General features: G+C 36.1%; 2 long non-coding RNA genes across 5 annotated transcripts in view; both read left to right on the top strand.

Annotated features, from left to right (window-relative positions):
• LOC111768098 (uncharacterized) overlaps nucleotides 1–19,784 on the top strand; it is a 592,572-nt gene that overhangs the window by 263,978 nt on the left and 308,810 nt on the right. The gene's annotated exons all lie outside the window — the stretch shown is intronic.
• The window catches only part of LOC138917858 (uncharacterized), a 55,682-nt gene continuing 35,996 nt past the window's right edge, over nucleotides 99–19,784 (top strand). Inside the window, exon 1 of the long non-coding RNA XR_011426441.1 lies at nucleotides 99–290. This is a non-coding gene — a long non-coding RNA (uncharacterized lncRNA). The remainder of the gene's footprint in view (nucleotides 291–19,784) is intronic.

The following is a 19,784-nucleotide window of genomic DNA, read 5'->3' as shown; positions in this document are numbered from 1 at the left end:
GGAGCAGAGCAGGCTCAGAGCGTGGGATGGCTTCGTATTGTGATGAGCCTGCAGGTGTGGGGATTTCATTCTCCGGTGCAGATCTTTGGGGAGCCACTGGACTTGTGGCAGTCACACAGGTTGCTGTGGTTGTGTGGGCGATGAATGGACTCAGAGAGGCTTATTGGGAGATGCTGGCACAGTTGGAAGGAGAGACAAAGGCCTGTCTAAGGCGGGCTGCGGAGATGCTCACCTGTTCCTGTGACCTCTGGGGCTATACCGGAAGTGTCCAGCTTAGCCTGCTTCTTACGGTGAGATTACAAGTTTTGCTGATGCAGATTGTCTGCTTGGATCTTTTATTATCTGATTTTGTCCCCCACACATTCTCCCTTGTTCTCTCAGATCCACCTATGCTGACCTCCTAGCTGTTCTTTGAACCACCAAGAAAATTCCCCCTCAGGGACTTTGTGCTTTCTGCTCCAGCTGCTCGAACACACTCACTTCCTGCCAGTCTTGCTCAGGAAGACTTTGCCCATTGAGCCCGGCTCAGATGGCATCCCTGGCAGTCACTCTCTCACTTTTGACCCTGCTGTGTTTTCATTCTGGGGACCCTGCATTACTTGTGTATGTTTTCACTGCCCTATTTTCTTTACTCAGAATGTAAGCTCCATGAGACTTTGGTTCTTTGCTGTATCTTAGCACCTAGAATGATGCCTGGCACATAGTAGATGCTCAATAAATTTGTATCTAATCATTTAATAAATGAATGAATGTCACAAATCCCCCTGGTTCCTCTACTGAATTATTTCACCATCATAAGGACTGACGGGCAGCCTCTAGGCCAATATTTTACAAAGAGTTTCACCTCAGGACATAGAAAATATAGTAAAACTTGAAAGGTATCAAGAAGGGATATGGACTTTGGTTAAAAAAAGGTAATTATATTTTACTTTTTGTTTAATTCTAGTAAGAAAAAGAAAACCAAGCATTTGGGAAAATATTAAATATTGAATTTTCATAAAAGTTCCAAATAAAAATTTTGAATTTTTACAAGATTTTGTAGCCATTATTCTCATGTGGCACAGCTATAACCTATTTGCCACAGACCAATGGGTTTGGTTCCCACTGCCTTTTTCCATTCTGTCTGGATTTGGGAGTTTTCCTTTGAGGCTAGACTTGTTGGCAGTGCGGTGTCTCTAGCCACATCCCCACACCCTCCTTTCCACACATGAGCTGGTCTGCTCCAGCAGGGCAGTTAGCAGGACTGTGGCCCATGCTATGATAAGAAGGACACCGCATGTGAATTGTCTGCCTTTACCAGCATGATAAAATAGTAAGTAAGTAATGTTTGTGAAAGTTTGGCATGTTGCAGGCCTCCTTGCTTAACCGCAGCTGAGCAGCACCATCTGCTTGGGAACAGCCAATTTGTTGTTTGTTTTACACTGAGTTTATTAAAGCTACCCAAGGGAGAGTAGGAGGGGCCTTATTTGGAAACTTGTTTCCTTGAAAACCCACATGATTTAGTGAAAAGAATACTAGAAAAGGCTTCCTTAGACCTAGGTTCGCATCCCACCCGTGGTCTGAGCCCTGTGATCTTGTCAACTGCTGATTACTCAGAGCTCTCATGACCTCAAATGCAAAATAGAAATCGTGCCTTTCCTGCTGATGTCGCAGAGCTATTGTGAGAATGACAGCAAGTCATGTAATGGCAAACTCTAAGTGCACCATATAACTTAGTATGTTATTTTTAAAAGATATTGTTGTTAATATTGACTCTAAGTTATTTAAGGGTTTCCACATCTACAGAGCTCTGCTGAGTGAAAATTAGATTTCCCATCGTAGACCATCCCATTGGGGTGGTTGCCAGGGTAATTCTGTGCCTGTGAGTGCATAATGAGAGTCAGTCCCTAAAAGCATTGGTCCAGGCTTCCTTATCCGGAAGCTTCAAAAGCCACTACATCTCTTATCCATTAAAAACGAAAGACTCATGAGTAAGATGCACGTTCCTATTTTAAACCTGACAACTCGTTAAGTTATATATTCCTCAAATGAACTCATCGGCATCGAGACTTGTCTACAAGTGTTGGAATGAGGATATAGTTCTACATAGATGGACAAAGTTTTATTAAAAGGTTACCAATCATTTATTGGGACTATTTGTGCATGTTTCTCTTTTCTTCTAAAGATTTAGAATATATAATCCAAATTATTTGCTCTCTTGCTAAAAACTCCAGAAACAGGTAGGAACTTAGTTTCTCTTCTCAAACACTCATATTTTCCAAAGGTGATTCAACTTAATGGATGAAATGATCTTTAGTTTAATTCTTAATGTCAAGATATGATGTTCCAGTTGAGAAACACACATGAGAAGGCTTTGCTGTAATTCTTGGATATCCTTTTTTTTTTTTTTAATATTAGGGAACATCAAGGCATTAAAAATATATTATCTTTCACAAGCATTGTATTGTTAATTAGTGTTTTCATGATTTTGATAACCCTGTTGTTGAGAAGTTGTTTGTTCTGATTATTATTTTTTGATGTCTCTATGTGCTTCATGGGCATTTTTCCTCCGTTCTATCTCAATGAGTCCTTTCTTTCTCTTATCTGCTGCACAAGCATTGAGAGAAAAAGAGTGTTTTGAAGAAATTATCTTAAGTTGGTCATATTTTGTAAAAACACAAATATTTTCAATTTGGTGTTTTCTGTCTCAGGTGGAGCTTGTAAGAGAGGCTGTAGAAAATAGTCCTTTCAGGGAAAGTTCCTATTTTGGCTGTACAGATTGAAAAATCAGGTTTTTCCTGGGATCTTACAGCATATGGAAATTGACGTTCCCTGAAATTTGGAGACACCAAAATAGAAAGGAAGGCCAGATTTATTTTCACTTTTAGTAATCTGGCTCTATTACCTTGAATAAACTAGTCTTTAGAGGATCACTGTTTCTCAACCTAAGAGTTAAGTAAACTCAGTATAGAAAATATGAAAATTTTAGAAATATGTAAATAAGAAAATAAAATGTAATGAATAATTCCACAACCCAGATATAACTACTGTTGATGTTTTGATATATTTCTTTCGTGTGTTTTTTTCAGTGCTTCTCAAATCTCTCTCTTTTTTTTGAAAAAAAAATCAAGCCTTGATTTGTTTATACTCTTGCATTTTGCTTTTTCTTTTACCATTATGTTATGAGCATTTGTACAAAGTATAAACTGAATGAAAGCCATTAAATATTCAATAATGCATTAAAAGCCTGTATATTATTCTTTATATGGACATGATATAATTAATTTTACTGATTTATTATCATTAGGTAGGGACAAATTTTTTACTGTTATTAATAACCCTTGAATGAATATACCCATAAACAAGTTATTTTTATTTCTAATTGTTTCCTTGGAACCATCAAAGACTTTTTGTATTCCTTTGTCTATATCAGAGATATTAACCTTCATTGAGAAGTTTTCACTTGTTAGTTAGAATGTTAGAAACATTAGCTTATTTAGTTAGAGACATTAATTAGAATATTTTTTCAAAATTTTCTTAGCTATTTTTCATTCAATAAATATTTATGGAGTTCTTCCTCTGGGCTAGGGATGCTCGGCAAGATAGATATATCTGTTCTCAGCAGACACGTGACATAAGTCTAAACAAAGTCTTATATTTCTTTTTAAACTGAAGTCCAAAATCACTTTGTCAAGTTAAAGAAAAAGCAGAGATTTTAATTGTGATAACACTAAACCCATGAAGTAGAGAGGAATTGACATTCTTACAAAATTCAGTTTTCTGTACCTGAGACACAAAAGGTCTATTTATGTATTCTTTTATGATTTTCAGTGGAGATCTGTGGTATTCTGAGTATTTTTCCTGAGTATTTTTTTTATTACGGTTCTCTCTGGGGAGAACTTTATGTTTTTGTTGTACTTTGAGAAGCATTTTTCTTTTCTGTTCTGTTATTGTAGCTATAGAAGAAAATGATTCATTTTTGTATATTTAGTTTATATTTGGCCATTTTCTAGAACTTTCTTTGCAGTTCCTTTAAGAAACAGATGTAGCTTGGAAGTTCATTTTTGGCACTACCAGTTGTGTGAAGTTGAGCAAGTTATGCAAGTCTTGGTTGTGGTTTCTCAATGTGTGAGAAGAGTCATAAACCAACCCTAAGGAGTTGTTAAGATCTAATGAGCTACATATTAAAGAACTTAGCACAATGCCTGGCACATAATAAGCATTCAATAAATGGCAGATTGTTATCACCATTTCCTTAAATTCTTTAAATCATTTACTTCTTTATGTCAGTTTAGCTTAATGTCTCCCATTGTTTTTCCTTTATAAACTTAGGTACTATATTATTCGGAGCATAAAATTTAGTTGTTGGTATTATTGTTATTATTTTAACTACATGGCAGATTTTACCTATTATATTATGATTCTTTTTGTTCTGTTTAAGTTTTTAATTCTAATTCGTCTATGTCTAATATTGTAGTTGCGACTCTAGCTTTGTTTTTATTTTGATTGTATGATATTGAAAGATATCCTTTTCATTCTAATCTGACTTTGTCCTTTCGTGTTGGCCGTGTTTCTATTAGCAACATACATCAGAAATGACTTATTCCAAACTCAATATTTTGTTGGCTTTTAAAAATAGTTCTCCATATTAATATTTTGTGTCATAATTGATATATTTGATATCATTTCTCGTATTTGTTTGAAATGTTTTTATGCTGTCTATTGCTTTTGCTTTCTCTATTGCTTTATAGATTAAATTTCTTTTTTTTTTCTTCCATCCTTCCTTCTATTTGCTTTTTTTCCCTACAGTTAATTATAAGGTATACACTTGGTTTTTTGGTTTTGAATTTTTGAAAATTATTTTATTGAGATCATATTGGCTTATAACATTGTGTAAATTTCAGGTGTACATTATCATTTTTCAGTGTCTTTTTGGTGTGTGTTGTGTTAACCACCAATAGTCTAGTTTTTATCCATCACCATACTTATGTGCCCCTTTACCTCTTTCACTCTCCTCCCACCCTCTTCCCCTTTGGTAACCACCAATCTGTTCTCCTTATCTATGTGTTTGTTTATCTTCCACATATGAATGAAATCATATGGTATTTGTCTTTCTCTGTCCGACCTATTTTGCTTAGCATGATACCCTTAAGGTCCATCCAAATTATCGCAAATGGCACAATTTTGTCCTTTTTTATGTCTGAGTAGTACTGCATTGTATGTACACCACATCTTCTTTATCCATTCATCTGTTGATGGGCACTTGGGTTGCTTCCACATCTTAGGTATTGTGAATAATGCTGAAATGAATGTAGAGGTGCATATATCTTTGTGAATTATTGATTTCATGTTCTTTGGATAAATACCTAGTAGTGGAATAGTTCGATCATTTTGTATTCCTATTTTCAATTGTTTGAGAAATCTCCGTACTGTTTTCCATAGTGGCTGCAGCAGTTTGCATTCCCACCAGCAGTGTATGAGGGTTCCTTTTCTCCACATCCTCTCCAACACTTGTTATTTCTTATCTTGTTAATTACAGCCATTCTGATGGGTGTGAGGTGATATCTCATTGTCAGTTTTGATTTGCATTTCCCTAATAATTAGTGATGTTGAACATTTTTTCAAGTGCCTTTTGGCCATCTCTATATCTTCTTTGGAAAAATGTCTGTTCATATCCTTTGCCCATTATTTGATTGGGTTGTTCATTTTATTGTCGTTGAGGTGAATAAGTTCTATCTACATTTTGGAAATTAACCCTTTGTCAGATATATGATGTGCAAATATTTTCTCCTGGTTGGTGGGTTGTCTTTTCATTTTGTTGATAGTTTCCTTTGCCTTGTAGAAGCCTTTTTAGTCTGATGTAGTCTCATTTGTTTATTTTTTCTTTTCTTTCCCTTGCCTGAGTAGACATCTTCAAAAAGATACTGCTAAGACCAATGTCAAAGAGTGTACTGCCTTTATTTTCTTCAAGGAGTTTTATGATTTCAGGTCTTACATTCAAGTATTTAATTCTTTGTGAGTTAATTTTGTTTATGGTGTAAGATAATGATCTATTTTCATTCTTTTGCATGTGGCTGTCCGGTTTTCCCAACACCGTTTATTGAAAAGACTTTCCTTTCTTCATTGTATGTTCTTGGCTCCTATGTCAAAGTTTAACTATCCATAGGTGTATGGTTTTATTTCTGGTCTCTCAATTCTGGTCCATTGATCTGTGTGTCTGTTTTTGTAGCAGTACCATGCTGTTTTGATCATTGTAGCTTTGTAGTATAGGGAGTGTGATACCTCCAACTTTGTTCTTCTTTCTCAGGATTCCTTTGGCTATTTGGGATCTTTTGTTCTTCCATACAAATTTTAGGATTCTTTGTTCTATTTTTATGAAGAATGTCATTGGGATTCTGATTGGGACTGCCTTGAATCTGTAGAATGCTTTAGGTATACATTTGTTTTTAACACTAATAACTATCTTTACATTAAAATAAAACTTTTCTTTCTTTTTTTTTTTTTTTTGTGAGGGAGATTGGCACTGAGTTAACATCTGTGCCAGTCTTCCTCTAGTTTGTATGTGGGATGCTGCCACAGCATGGCTTGATGAGCAGTAGGTAGGTCCGCACTTGGGATCTGAATTCACGAACCCTGGGCCACTGAAGTGGAACGTGCGAACTTAACTGCTGTGCCACTGGGCCAGCCCTTAAAATAAAACTTCTTAAGCCTATATTTCTTTAATTACCAGCATGGAGAAAACACTACTTTTGATTAACTACTATGTAAGATGAAGAAATTATCTTCTTTTATTACTTTCTTTTCTTTAAATCACTTCCCAGTTTGTGTTAATACAATCTGAGGTGTTAGATCTGGATAATAGATGTTAAATAATGATTTTTTTTTAACATTCTGCTTCTCTTGAAAGAACTGTTTTTTAAAATACTAATTCATCTTAATAAACATATTTTAGGTTTAATATTTTATTTATTTACTATCATTTATTTTCTAGTGATACTTTGCTATTTTCATTTTTAAAGTTTTTGAGTATTCTCTCTTAGCTTACATATACCTTTGAGTAATTTGAGGACCTGGATGATATACTTTCTGAGCCCTTACAGATCTGAGAATATCTTTTAATTGCCCTTATAGGTATATACAATTGTCTGTATATAGAATTCTTGGGTCACAAACTTTTCCGCACAAAATTATGTAGACATTGTTTCATTGGCACCTAGTGTTTAATTAAGCCCAACGCAAGTGTAAGACTAGCTTGGCTTTTTTACTTCTTTGTAACTAACCTATATTTCTTTTCAGATACAAATAGCTTATTGCTATATTTTTATACTTCTCCTCTCACGCCCCACCCCCCCCCCCGCATTTTTTTTTTTTTTTACAGTTGTCCATAGTCGGGCTCTCCATTCTGTCTTCCTATAGTCTTTGCCTTGGGCCTCATTATTTTCTGTTGCTGTCCTTTCTCTCTACCTTCTGGAAATGTTCCTGGCATTGACTTGGATGCCCCTGACCACATTTTTTTCACACAGTCTGTGCATTGCTTCTTTGATGCAGATTCACTTATAATAAGAGAATCCTGGATCCCTTTAGATGTTTTCTTAATTCCTTCAACTTGTTTATCACCTGTACATATGTCTCAACTAACTCTCTTTTCAAACTAGTCTGTTTCCTGATCATTTCATCATTCATCTGCTTTTGAGGGCAAGTTTTCTTAAATCTTAATGAGAACACTAAGGAGATTTTTTTTTCCCTCTGTAGTTAAGGAAAAGCCTTTTTTGTGCTTTTTCTCTGCTGCTTGTGTGTTGTTGTCCTCCAATTTTATGTTGGAGAATCTTTTGCTAAACTGTTTTTGATTGATTTGCTTGTCCAAGAGTAAGGTATGATCTGTCCGGGCTGGGTTTTGTGAATATATCATGCCAGGTTGGCCGATTCCCCTTGGAACACCTCACTGTTTTCCTTGTCATTAGAATTTCTCTCAGATCTTAAGCTGATGGCCAAATGTCCAGTGTCAAGCAATCATCTATCTTGTGACATTCTTTTGAACTGGGGAGGAATTTTCTGTTCTGTTTTGGTCATCTCAATTTGAATAATTTTAGGCATCATTTGGATTTTCTCATTTCAGAAGAAATACATAAAATCTGTAACGTCCAAACAGCATCTCTTCCAGGGCTCTTCTTGATTTCACATGCTTTTGTCTCAGATTGACTATGTCACTGCCTGTTTCACTGCTTCATATAATGCCTTTCTAAAATTGTAGCCTATGGGAGCCAGCCCTGTGGGTGAGTGGTTAAGTTTGCATGCTACACTTCAGTGGCCCAGGGTTAACCAGTTTAGATCCTGGTGTGCAGACCTACACACTGCTCACCAAGCCATGCTGTGGCAGCATTCCACATAGAAGAACTAGAATGACTTACAACTAGGATATACAACCTTGCACTGGGGCTTTGGGGAGAAAAAAAAAAAAGAGGAAGATTGGCAACAGCTGTTTGCTCAGGGCAAATCTTCCTCACCAAAAAAAAAATATAAATAAATACAAATAAAAATAAAAACTAAAATAAATAAAATAAAATTGTAGCCTATGGAAAGAACATAGGACAGGAGGGATGGACAGGAGTTAAGAATGGGGTGGCACAGTGAAGATGGATTAGCTCTGATAATCTCCTAAAGCAGCTTCGACTCAGTTCCTGGTTCTATAGTCAGCAGGCCATCATGTTGTTGGCAAGAGGTGCACAGTGGAGGTGACTGGAAAGCCCCAAGTTTTTTTTCCTGTAGACTTCCTGTCTTATCTCAGGGCTCCATCCACTCTTTGATTTCATGAAATTTCTCCTGGAATATATCAGATTATTTATTATTATATCCAGTTTTCTCCACTGTTGCAACTTATCTTTTTTCCCCTGTGTTTCAAGGGTGTGAAGAGAAGGGTGAAATCAGATGCCCCTGAATAACCCCTATCCTAACACAGAAGCATGCAAAGTATGATTCATAAAGAGTGATGCCCCACAGGCTTCGGGTAAAACTGAGCAGCGAGTAAGGACACTTTCAGTATAAAGTTGTTGGTTGAGGTTGGCCCCGTGGCCAAGTGGTTAAGTTCACGCTCTCTGCTTTGGCGACCCAGGGTTTCGCCAGTTCGGATCCTGGGAGTGGACATGGCACTGCTTATCAAGCCGTGCTGAAGCGGCATCCTGCACGCCACAATTAGAAGGACCCGCAACTAAAAATACACAACTATGTACTTGGGGGCTTTGGGTAGAAAAAGGAAAAATAAAATCTTAAAAAATAAATAAAGTAGTTAGTAGGAGATCAGAACCAAGGCTTCTCTGAGGATCCAAGGGTGGTGACCTCACCACCATTCATTTAGGAATATTGGAAACAATTATTGTGTTCATATTAGAGAATCTAGAGGACTTATCATGCGTCATAAATAAAAGGAATGTATAAAGGCGAATTGGCTGGGAGTGTGAAGAAGCCAAGGATCTGGGAGTTTGGGTCAACTGATGATACTTAGAAGATCTTTGCAATTCTGTTTATTAGCAGTCTTAGTGCCTAAATTGAATAATCTGTACATGTGGTCTCAGCTGTGTGTTGAGAGTAACATTTTAGGAAAACTGTCTTTAGACTTAAGTTTTGTGCATCCCAAGGGAGCCATTTTTAGAGATGTCTCTCATTCGTGCATGCAGCTTTTGAATTCACATTCCTGTCCCTGTTCAGAATAGAGCAGGAACTTCTGCAACTTCAAGAGACTTTCCTACTTAGAGTGAGGGCTGTCACTGTCATTTTATGGCAGACTGAATGTAGTGTTGGTTGTCAGTTTCAGAAAGATTAAATATTGCCTGCTCTTGTACGTCTTTAGTCTAGGACTCCTTTTCAAAGCACAATTGGGGCCCCTGCTTTGAGACTCCCTCTTCTTATTCCTTAGACTCCCTGCTTGGTAGAAATCTAAAGGCACTTTAGTGTCTTCCAACCTTGAGATGGCCACTCTTAAATGGTGGGAAACGTGAAGCCAAATCCAGAGCCAGGAAGAAGCTTTGGGGAGGAGTGTAGAGATAAGGGCCGGTAACCAGAACCAAAGAGCCAAGGGGTACGTCACCCTCATTTTACCTTCTACTCACGCAGGTGGCTCCCTGGATCTCAGGGGCTTTTTTAAGGTTGAAGGACGCAAAGGGCTAGAAGGACTGCTCAGGACTCACCCAGAGAGCTGAGCCCAGAGAGCAGGATGCATGGCCCGGGAAACTCAAGAAAAGAAATCTGGTCAAGATAGGCAGTCTTAGGCTGTGCAGACCACTATAGCCTATGGAAAATAAGACTTATGGATGAGCCATTTTGAAAGTTCTGTATTTGGCAAAAACACTTTGCTTTGCAGTCAATAACCTTATGATTAAAATAAGGCCTTTGTTCAATAAGAGAGCTGGCTGCACACTTTATCGTTCCAAATGCCCTCCCATTTATTCTGAATTAGCTTGTTCACACTTTAATGGATAAAAATTTCCATTTTAGGTTTTTATATATGATTATGCGTTGCAGTTAAAGCCTCTTTTTTGGAAAGGTTTTACAATGTGATTTTATTTGTTTGCTAGTAAAATTTATTACCGTAATACTTTTACCATCCTCATTTAATCTTCAGACTTCTCTTTAAAAAAAGTCAATTCACCATTATGTTAGCTACTCACACTGAGGTGGGGGGTCCAGTTTCATAGTGTATACATTCTTATTGGCTTTGTCTTGAATATTTTATTCCGAGGACAGTGAAATCAGTTTTTACAGAAATAAATCATTTAGCCATATTAAGATTTGAAAGGTTATAAATGGTTTATTTTCAGCCATTATTGTGAAAATAGAAAAAGGGGGAAAAAACACCCCACACTATCATTTAAACATGTCAATTCTTCAAAATAATGTTGAGGAAAAGCTTCTTATTATTTTGAAACAACAGGATTGGGTGAATAACTTATATCTGGTTTGTTTCCTCTTGAGCTATTCTCTCATAGCCACTTTTAATATGAATATACATTTCTGAAATAATAATTGGTATTTTTAGGGATTGTACCAAGAAATAAGTACCTCTTGAATATGTGTAATAAGTGTAAAAGAAATATTACTTTTATATCAATTTTATACATGGGTTTCATATATAGATTTCTCTGAATCTATTTATTTTGAGGCTTAAAATATTTCTGTGGGTTCCAGAAATAAAGCATATGGTCCATTTCCATTTTTTTTAAATAACATCTCATATTAAGACTGTGGGGGATCAGAATTTGCCACCCCAAAATGTGTCTCTTTGACTTGATTATTTTTAAGAACAAAAGAGTCTGAAAGAAACTTTGATCTTCCCCGTAACTACCTAAAAGAATTTAAGATAGAAACCTGTTTCAGGAAACAGCTGATATCATAAGATAACTATAGTATAATATAAACTAGGTGTGATAGACAAGGAGGAACTTAGCAAGAGTCTTTTAATCAAAGTCCTCTCTATCTTTCATTGTCTTTGCAAGGCATAGTCAACATTTGTTTATCAAACATTTGCTTTTCCATCTCCATGTAAATTTCCTTCCTCCCCTTTCAAGTCCCAAACCACTATCCCCAACGTCTTCCTTTGTCCTCAGCTGAAGATGATATTTAAGCTAGTAGCTTCCACCATTTTGGTGAGTTACTCAGTTTTCCTGGATTTCTCCCCTGTATATATGTTATTAAACTTTGATTTTCTCCTGTTCTTCTGTCTCATGTCAGTTTAATTCTTAGAACAGCCAGAAGAACACAGAGAGTAGAGGAAAAGTTCTTCCTCCCCTGCAAAGTCTATTTTGTTGTTGATGCTTTTGCCTATGGATGTATCTTCATTCACATATGTATGTGAATATATTAGTTTTAATACTCATCACATGGCATTTTAAGCCCTGGGATATCATTTAACTTTATGTGGATGAAATATTTCTCACAGAACTCAAGCACTCTTAAGAAACCTTACCTCACAATGAAATAAAGTCAATCTAGCAAAAATGGGTCCTTCACTATTGACTCTTTGGTCATTGATTTTGTAGGATGACTCAAATTAATTTAAATTTTCAATTTTCAGAATTTATTTTTCTGAAATGATTGAACAATCTGATTATTTGATAGAGTTGTCCTTAAAAAGGGAAGGAATAGTAATTTAACCAATGCTCAATCTTTGGGCATAGTACCTTCTTACTTTCCATCCAATAAAAGTCCTCTTTAAGTTGATAATAGTTGCTAAATTTTTATTTTCATGTTGTTAGTACACAGCAGGTATTTTAAACTCAAGTTTGTATGACTGTGTTTGAAGATACAGTTAATATGGAAGCTTCTATAAAAATAAAATCATATTATACATACTACCGTACATCCACATATATATATATATATATACACACACACAAATCATCACTCCAAATTCATATTCCTCTAAAAATATTTGTAAATGTTACTCCAAATACACATTTGGTAGATTCATTATTGAATCTCTATATAAAATTCATCTTCTATAAGCTGTTCAGAATCTTTAGAATTCTTCAACATGTCTTAATAATTGTGTTTGAGTAATGTTTTACATTTATAGGAGTTTTAAAAAGGCAGGTGCAATGTGACATATCAGAAGAAGCAAATTAAACTCTTGTAAAGCACAGCTGGAATGCTAAAAATGTGTATTTGTAATTTAAATATGTGACACCATCACACTGTAAAATCAGTTCATAATTAGAAAACATCTGTTTTTTCCAATATGATGCCTAATAGTATATTTAAATAATTTAGAATGCAATAAGAAAAAAAGCCATGGAACAATAAGTGATTCATGGACATTTCTTTCCCTTTGTTCGAATGCTCTATAGGAGATCCTGGAGTAACCTGTCATTTTGAAGCTACTTTTTGGATAGAGCATAATCATCAATGATGAAATGCATATGCCCAACATATGTGCTGTTGTGACCTTATTGTGTTAGTCAAATAAATATATAAATAAATAAATAAAACCAGGTTGTGTCGGTTGTAGTGTTAAGAAGGATTTACACACTGTTATTTCTCTCTCACCCGAGTCTTTTTGTTTGTTTTAATCAAAAGACATTGAAACAAATACAAGTCGATTATTTTCACAGAAAATTTATGTGAATGTATTGCAAATAAAGGGGAGCTGTTGAGTTGTATGAATTCTGGAAATATACTTGAACCAGGTAAAATATTGAGTTAAAACTTACCAGGATCAATTCGAGTTTAGCTAATAAAGTTTGAACAAAACCACAATTTCTCAAATGAAGTTAACATGGTAGATTAGCCACACATCTGTCATCAGTGTTTGCATAGGAAGGTATTTATATATGTGTGATGAAAACTCGAATGGGTATTTTTATTCTAACTGAAGTGTGCACGCTGAATAGTCTCTTGGTTTACTGGCAGTAAATTGTGTAACTTTTTTTTTTTAACCACAGTCCAAGTATTTGTTTCAGATATGGACAAACCAAATGTGTCATGGAAGGGTCTGTTTTTGGTATTACCAGCCTGTGTCTGGAAAGGTTTGTAAATCTAAAAAGAAAAAAGCATTTGCAGCAGCTAAGAAACTGAATAAAAGCAGTCAGTAATACAGGTCAAGAGTACTTCTTAAGCTCAGTCACCAAGCTGTAGTGAGTAAATTAAATGCAGCAAGGCCTGCCTGACAAGGAACTTGGCTGGAGGGAGGAGGTGTCTATAATGCACAGACTCACCTTTCTGTTTTAAATGTAGTTTTAGCACTTTAATTCCTGTGTGGGGGGTGGGGGTGAAAACTCACTTTTTTGCTGGGTTAGAGTACACAAAGTTAATCTGCTACCATTTATATTCATCTACTTTGAATCGCCTTTTATCCACCTTTGCTGCTGCAGCCCACCACTCGCCATTCATCAGTTTATGCATTGTGCGCCAGGGCAAATAATGACAGAATATCTAGCTAAAGAAGGGGTACTTAATCAGCAATCAAGATTCAATTTGTTTTAATTTTAGCAGGTGTTTGTGAGGTACATTGATGGGAGAGATAATATGTGCTGCTTTCATTAGCTCTCTTGTTTTTGTGCTTGAACATTTAAGAGCCAGATGTTCGGAGGTGAGCTGATCAGAATATTAAGTCTCCAGAGGTTGGTTTCCATAGTGTTTTACATTCCTTTCTTTATCTCCCTCGATTCACCCTGAGCTCTGAGGTGCAAGTGCTTGCAATGACAGACTCCATCTCAGAGTCCTGTTCGACTGAGGCTTTAAATTAGTGGCTAATTCTCGGTATAAAATACTTTAGTTTAATAATCTGTCATTAATTCTTGGACTCTGGGTCAGCCTCGTTTCTCATTCAAAATTCTTTCCTCTGATAATCCATTTTAGAAATTATTTGTGTAGCAGCTGGTATTTCATCAGGATATTTTCCTGAAGCAAAAACACGGGCATCACATAAGCTACAAAGGTAATGACCACATCATCTTGTTAAATCGATATCCAAACTTGATCAGTGCTCTGTCATCAACTAGTCAAAACACGACAGTGATGACAGCCTCATGGCATGAACAGTAAGAGCAGGGCCATTTGAAATCTGTAGCTTTGCTGAGTTTGGAAGTTATTACTTCTCGCAAGGAAGTGTGAATACTCTCAGATGAAATTATTTTATAATGTAATATAAGATTACTGTGTTACAGTTTGCAATAAACCATTAATAGGACTTGGAGAAGATCTAATCAGTAGTTAGGCTTTGTTTTACAATTTTAACTCAGTTGTAACTGAATTTAGCTTTTATTTAATAGCTTTCCTAGTTACATTTTGATAAGATGCACATCTTTTTTTTCTTCTTTAGCAACGTGAATTCCCTTTCCGCTGAAAAACAAACCCACCAATAAAGAGTTAATTGAATTGACATTGGCAAGAAGATGTTTTCTCCCACTATTAATTGTTTTCTGTTTACTTTGATGTTCAAGGATTGTACTGTTTTACAAGCATATTTTCTTAATTGTGTCACCTTGTACAATAAGTATGTCAGAAGGGAAACATTTGCAAGTGATTAGATATGGACCTATGTGTCACCAAATGTATGAGGTACATACCCTTATAGGATATAATTGTGATCTTTTAATATGCGGCCATTGACCCAGACTTGTTATTATCTATTATAGTTTATAATAATGTATCTCTTTATGATTAAATGATGATGCCCGGCAGAACACTATGATTAGCATTTCAGTTATTTATAGATTATGTCAGAGCAGTAATAAACATAAAATGCTGTTAATGTGTGGCTAATGAAATCTGGACATGAACAAGTTTATGAATTGATATAATTCATTTGAGTGTTCTAACTGAGCTGCTGGTTCTCGTCATAATTCAAAAGCTTAGCAGGGTTCACCGATTAGGTGGTAGACTAATTTGCTACAAAAAGTCAATGGGTTTTCATCGTCTTGGGCCATCATACCCAGCATGGTTGATTGCATAAGGACTATACAAAGTAATTCTCATAAATATATTTATTAAGCTTAATATGTTTTGTAAGGATAGGACAGAATCAACTATTATACAACATATGTGGAACAAAAATCACAGTGTTAATTAGATAGCCAAAAAGATGTGCACAGCAAAATCATGAAAGGCTAGAGAATTACTTGATTATTAAGGGAGGAAAAAAGTGGGGTGATTCAGGAGCAAATGCTGATGAAGGCTGCAAAACAAGGGTGCCTTTTTCTCCCCTTGAGATACTCATCAAGCGCACATTAAATTCCATTTGACCGGTAATGACTGGAAGTTGCAAGTTGCATTTCTCAGGCTGTTAGTATGAGTTTCATGTCTATAGCTTAGTTCAAGTCTCCAAGGAAAGATATCAGATTGTGCTTTGTTCTAAGGATGTTAATATATTTGTTGGAAGGGTCTGTTTTTAGACCAAATGTAAAACCATGATTTCTTCTTAGGAAACAAAATTCGAAGATGTCTCTCAGGTTCTTAGAGACCAATCTTTATGGCTAGACAGAGACCACTCACCCTTAGCTTATGGAAAACAGATTCTGAACTCTCAGGCAGCAGTGGTCGGCTCCTTGACATGCGACACTTGGATAGAACACTGCTAAACAACCATATCTGATGCATTTAAAAAAATAAGTCAGTTTCCAATGTCATAATGTAAAGAGAAACAAAGCATTGATTTTCCAGCTTCAGCTTGAATGTAAAATATCTGATTTCTTCACTGTTTAAATCTGTCTAATTTAGTCACCACTTCCATAACTAAATCTTGCTTTTTACTAATTCTTCAAGATTCTGTAGCAGGCAGAACTAGGGACAAAGGAAAGGATGATTTAAGGTGGCAGATTTTGGATCAGAATCATCATCATCATCATCATCATTATTATTATTTCAACCAACACTACCCATAACAGCCGCTTTGCAACAGTAATGATCAATGCTTTCTGGCCATGACGTAAGTTCCTCTGATCATGTGAGCTATCCCTGGGGATATTCAAGTAGAGGCTTAGATGAATGGTAGAAGTCCAGACTAAATCAGCGTTTCCAAAGTGTGTTCCATGGAGTACCAGTACCTCAAGATGCTCTATTAAAAAAATGTTTTCAAATTAGTGTGGGAAACATTATCTACTCCACCATGTACGCTGCACTCCAATAATTGATGTAAAATTAATATGATTATTTAATCCATGCTATAAGCAAGAAATAGTTAAAAGATATAGTAGATGTTCAATAATTTTTTGTGGGATGAACGTATCCATTAATTACAATTTCCTGGAAAGTTCTTTATTGCTGAGATTGCAGCATTTTTAATGCAAGTCACAGCTCTTGCATATTAAATACAGTTGATTTTGTTACTTGTCCTGCAGCTGTGGCATAAGGGTAAGTTTTTATTTTTGTTTCTGTCTTTTTTTAAAGAGGAGTGAAAAAACATCCAGGAGAATGGAATCTTTTGCTCCTTATTGGACAGTTTTTTTTTTCCCTTATGGCATTCTGTCCTCAAAGCGTACATTTCCCCCCAAAATCTTTTGGAGCAGGATATATTTGCCCTTTCAGAGCACTATAAATGGAGAGTGGAGAGTGGAGGGCTCCTTGGAGCTGGAGGGGTAAGAGAGAAGGGAAAGATCAGTGAGACCTGAGAAGGAGAGGAGGTTATGAAGACCTAGATGAGGAGTAAAGAAGCTGTTATTGGCTACAAGGCCACACTCTGCAGCCTGGCTCTCAACTTTTCTTTCATATTATTCCTTCTGCTTAAAATTCATTTACTCTTCTTCTTTGCTCTCAGCTTTTCCCCTCCTCTTCTCATTAAAGAACATTTCTTGTCTTTCTTTAAGACCAAGCACAAAGCTAATATTATTGCCTCTGTGAAGATTTCCCAGGCTCGTATTCCTATCCTGTAACATTGTATACCTACCTCTACTATTTTGACTAGTCTTATTGTCTTGGAAGTATGTTTAGCTGTCTATATATATTGCTTGAGTTTATCAAGGGTGGGGTCTGTGTCCTATTCTGCTTTATATGTGCTCCAGGGCCTAGAAAAATGACTAATTAGTGTAATCTACATGTTGAGTGAGCCTGGAAAGAAAGCAAGATGACAGGAAGGACATTCAACCAAGATGGTGTCCTTGGAACTATGAGTCCCAATCTTTGGCGTCTGACAGCATAAAATTATCTCGAGCTATAAAAAAAAAATATGAGTCTTGACTCCATTCTCAGAGAGTCAATTCAGTTCAACTGAGTAAGGCCTACAAACTTGTATTTGGGAAAGAAACAAACAAAAAGAACATGATACTGTTACCTCCCTAGGAAATTAAGTACCCTGTTTTAGGCCCAGGAGGGCTCAAACATTAACTTTAAGGCCCACTGTCTCACCAGGAAGTGTAGTCCTGAGAAGTACATGGACACCTGAGGGGAACTGGGGCTCACCCAGAATTGAGGTTTGCCTCTATTCAGCAGTGGATGGAAGATCTTACTAGTCTCTTAAAAAGAGTTGACCAATAGAGAAGTACACTTGGGAAAGATATACATACTTATGTATCTATATAGTATATGTATGTGTATGTGTGTGTGTATATATGTGTATGTAAGTGTGTGTGTGTAATATCTATGTATCTATATTTATATTATATATAATGTTTATATACAAGCATATCTTTGTTTATTGCTTGATAAAACTATATAAGGTTTACCCATAGTGTTTTCCTATGCGAAATCAGTAAAGCCAAATTGGGAAATCCCCTATCACCACATCCAGAATTCTACAGGGCCTCAAAGGTAGTACTGGAAGTTCATATTTCTAACCACTTAGTTGAAATTGTTGGTTTGCCTGTGATAAGGTGCCCATGCTGAATTAAATGACAAGTTTCTTGCTTTTGATTTTAATGAAATCAACATAATGTGGTACTCCTGCTTTGCTCATGATGTTGCACACTGAAGACAGAAATGTCTATATGTATATGTATAGTAAATGTCTTCTTACCTGACTCAGTTGGGACTGGTAGTTGTTCAAATTATTGGAAAAGTTGATAAGATCAAGTCACAAAAATAATATCTCTATATAAGAATCATTTTATTTTAAATTAAAACTTTGAGTATGGATCCAGTGATTGAAATTCCATATAGCCTTTCTTGCATAAAGTATGCCAATAATCTAGCTTTTGTGATTTTCAATTCCAATTTCTTTCAAGTAGAATGAAAAATTACAGATGCTTCTGGAGAAATCTGATAGCAGAATCCTTCAAGTTTTTTTGTTGTTGTTAACTTTTTCAGTCTATGGTGACCTTACCCAGAACTAATACTACAGCCTGTGTGCATGTGTGTGAGCACGTGCACACACGTGTGTGTGTGTGTGTGTGTTTGTGTGTGTGTGGTGGTGGTGTTGTGAGGGTAGCTCAACTTTATCTATTTTTCCAAAGTATTGAGTGTAGTTTCATAGGCACAGTAATTATTTCGTTTGTTCTCATGTTTCATTGGTTTGTAGGCTGTTAAGAGAGCTTTTGCACATATATATGTGTACAAACATTTGATTTACGAAATATTTAAAATTAATCATGGTTTAATACAACTTATTTCATTGATAAAATCTTTGAAAAAAACCCAAGAGGCAATAAAGTCTCTTTTGGCCAAAAAAATAAATAAATTAAATTTTGTTTTAATGAATCCTTAGTTGAAAGAAAAAAATTCTTAGGTTGTTTAAGTGGAAATGGCTGACTAGCAGGTTATGGTCTAGGTATTTGAGTGAGGATAAACTCCATTCCAGCATCCCAATTTCTGGTTAGAGAGACACTCTTAGTGCAGCTACTGTTACAGGAAAGGTCTTTCTCTAATTGGGATAGGCACAGATCCAGCTCTTACAAAATTGTGTCTCAATGTGTGCTCTCTTATAGTAACATTTTGCATTTACGGAATAAAATGGTTCCAACTTTTTATCAGGTTCTTTGTAAAATTCTCTTCTTTTTCTCATAACGTCTCTTAGGAAGTGACTGAGGTCCTTTACTAAAGGTCTATATTGAAAGCCTTTTCTGTATCCCAGAATCCACCCATGTAAATATTTCAGTTCTGTACAGTTTGAGGAATATCCCTTTGCCATAAGTGGGGCCAAACACTGAGGTCACAGGGGGCCATGAGTCTCCTCAGTTGTTCTAGTTCAGGGATTTTAACCACAAATCTGGTGATTAGGCTGGGAGATAACACACAAGAAAATGTTAGTTACCAGCTCTCCATGTGTCCTCTCCGTTTCCCAGTCTCTGTCCATGTAGGTGTGTTTCTTACTGATGGCACATGAATAGAAGTGATCTGTCATTTCCTGTCCAAGGCAGTTAAAAGTGGTAGGCCTGCTGCATCCTTAC

The sequence above is a fragment of the Equus caballus genome, chromosome 15 (genome assembly GCF_041296265.1).
Source record: "Equus caballus isolate H_3958 breed thoroughbred chromosome 15, TB-T2T, whole genome shotgun sequence".
Lineage (NCBI taxonomy): Eukaryota > Metazoa > Chordata > Mammalia > Perissodactyla > Equidae > Equus > Equus caballus.
Note: the sequence above shows the minus strand (reverse complement) of the source record. Positions and strands in the feature narration are given on the sequence as shown.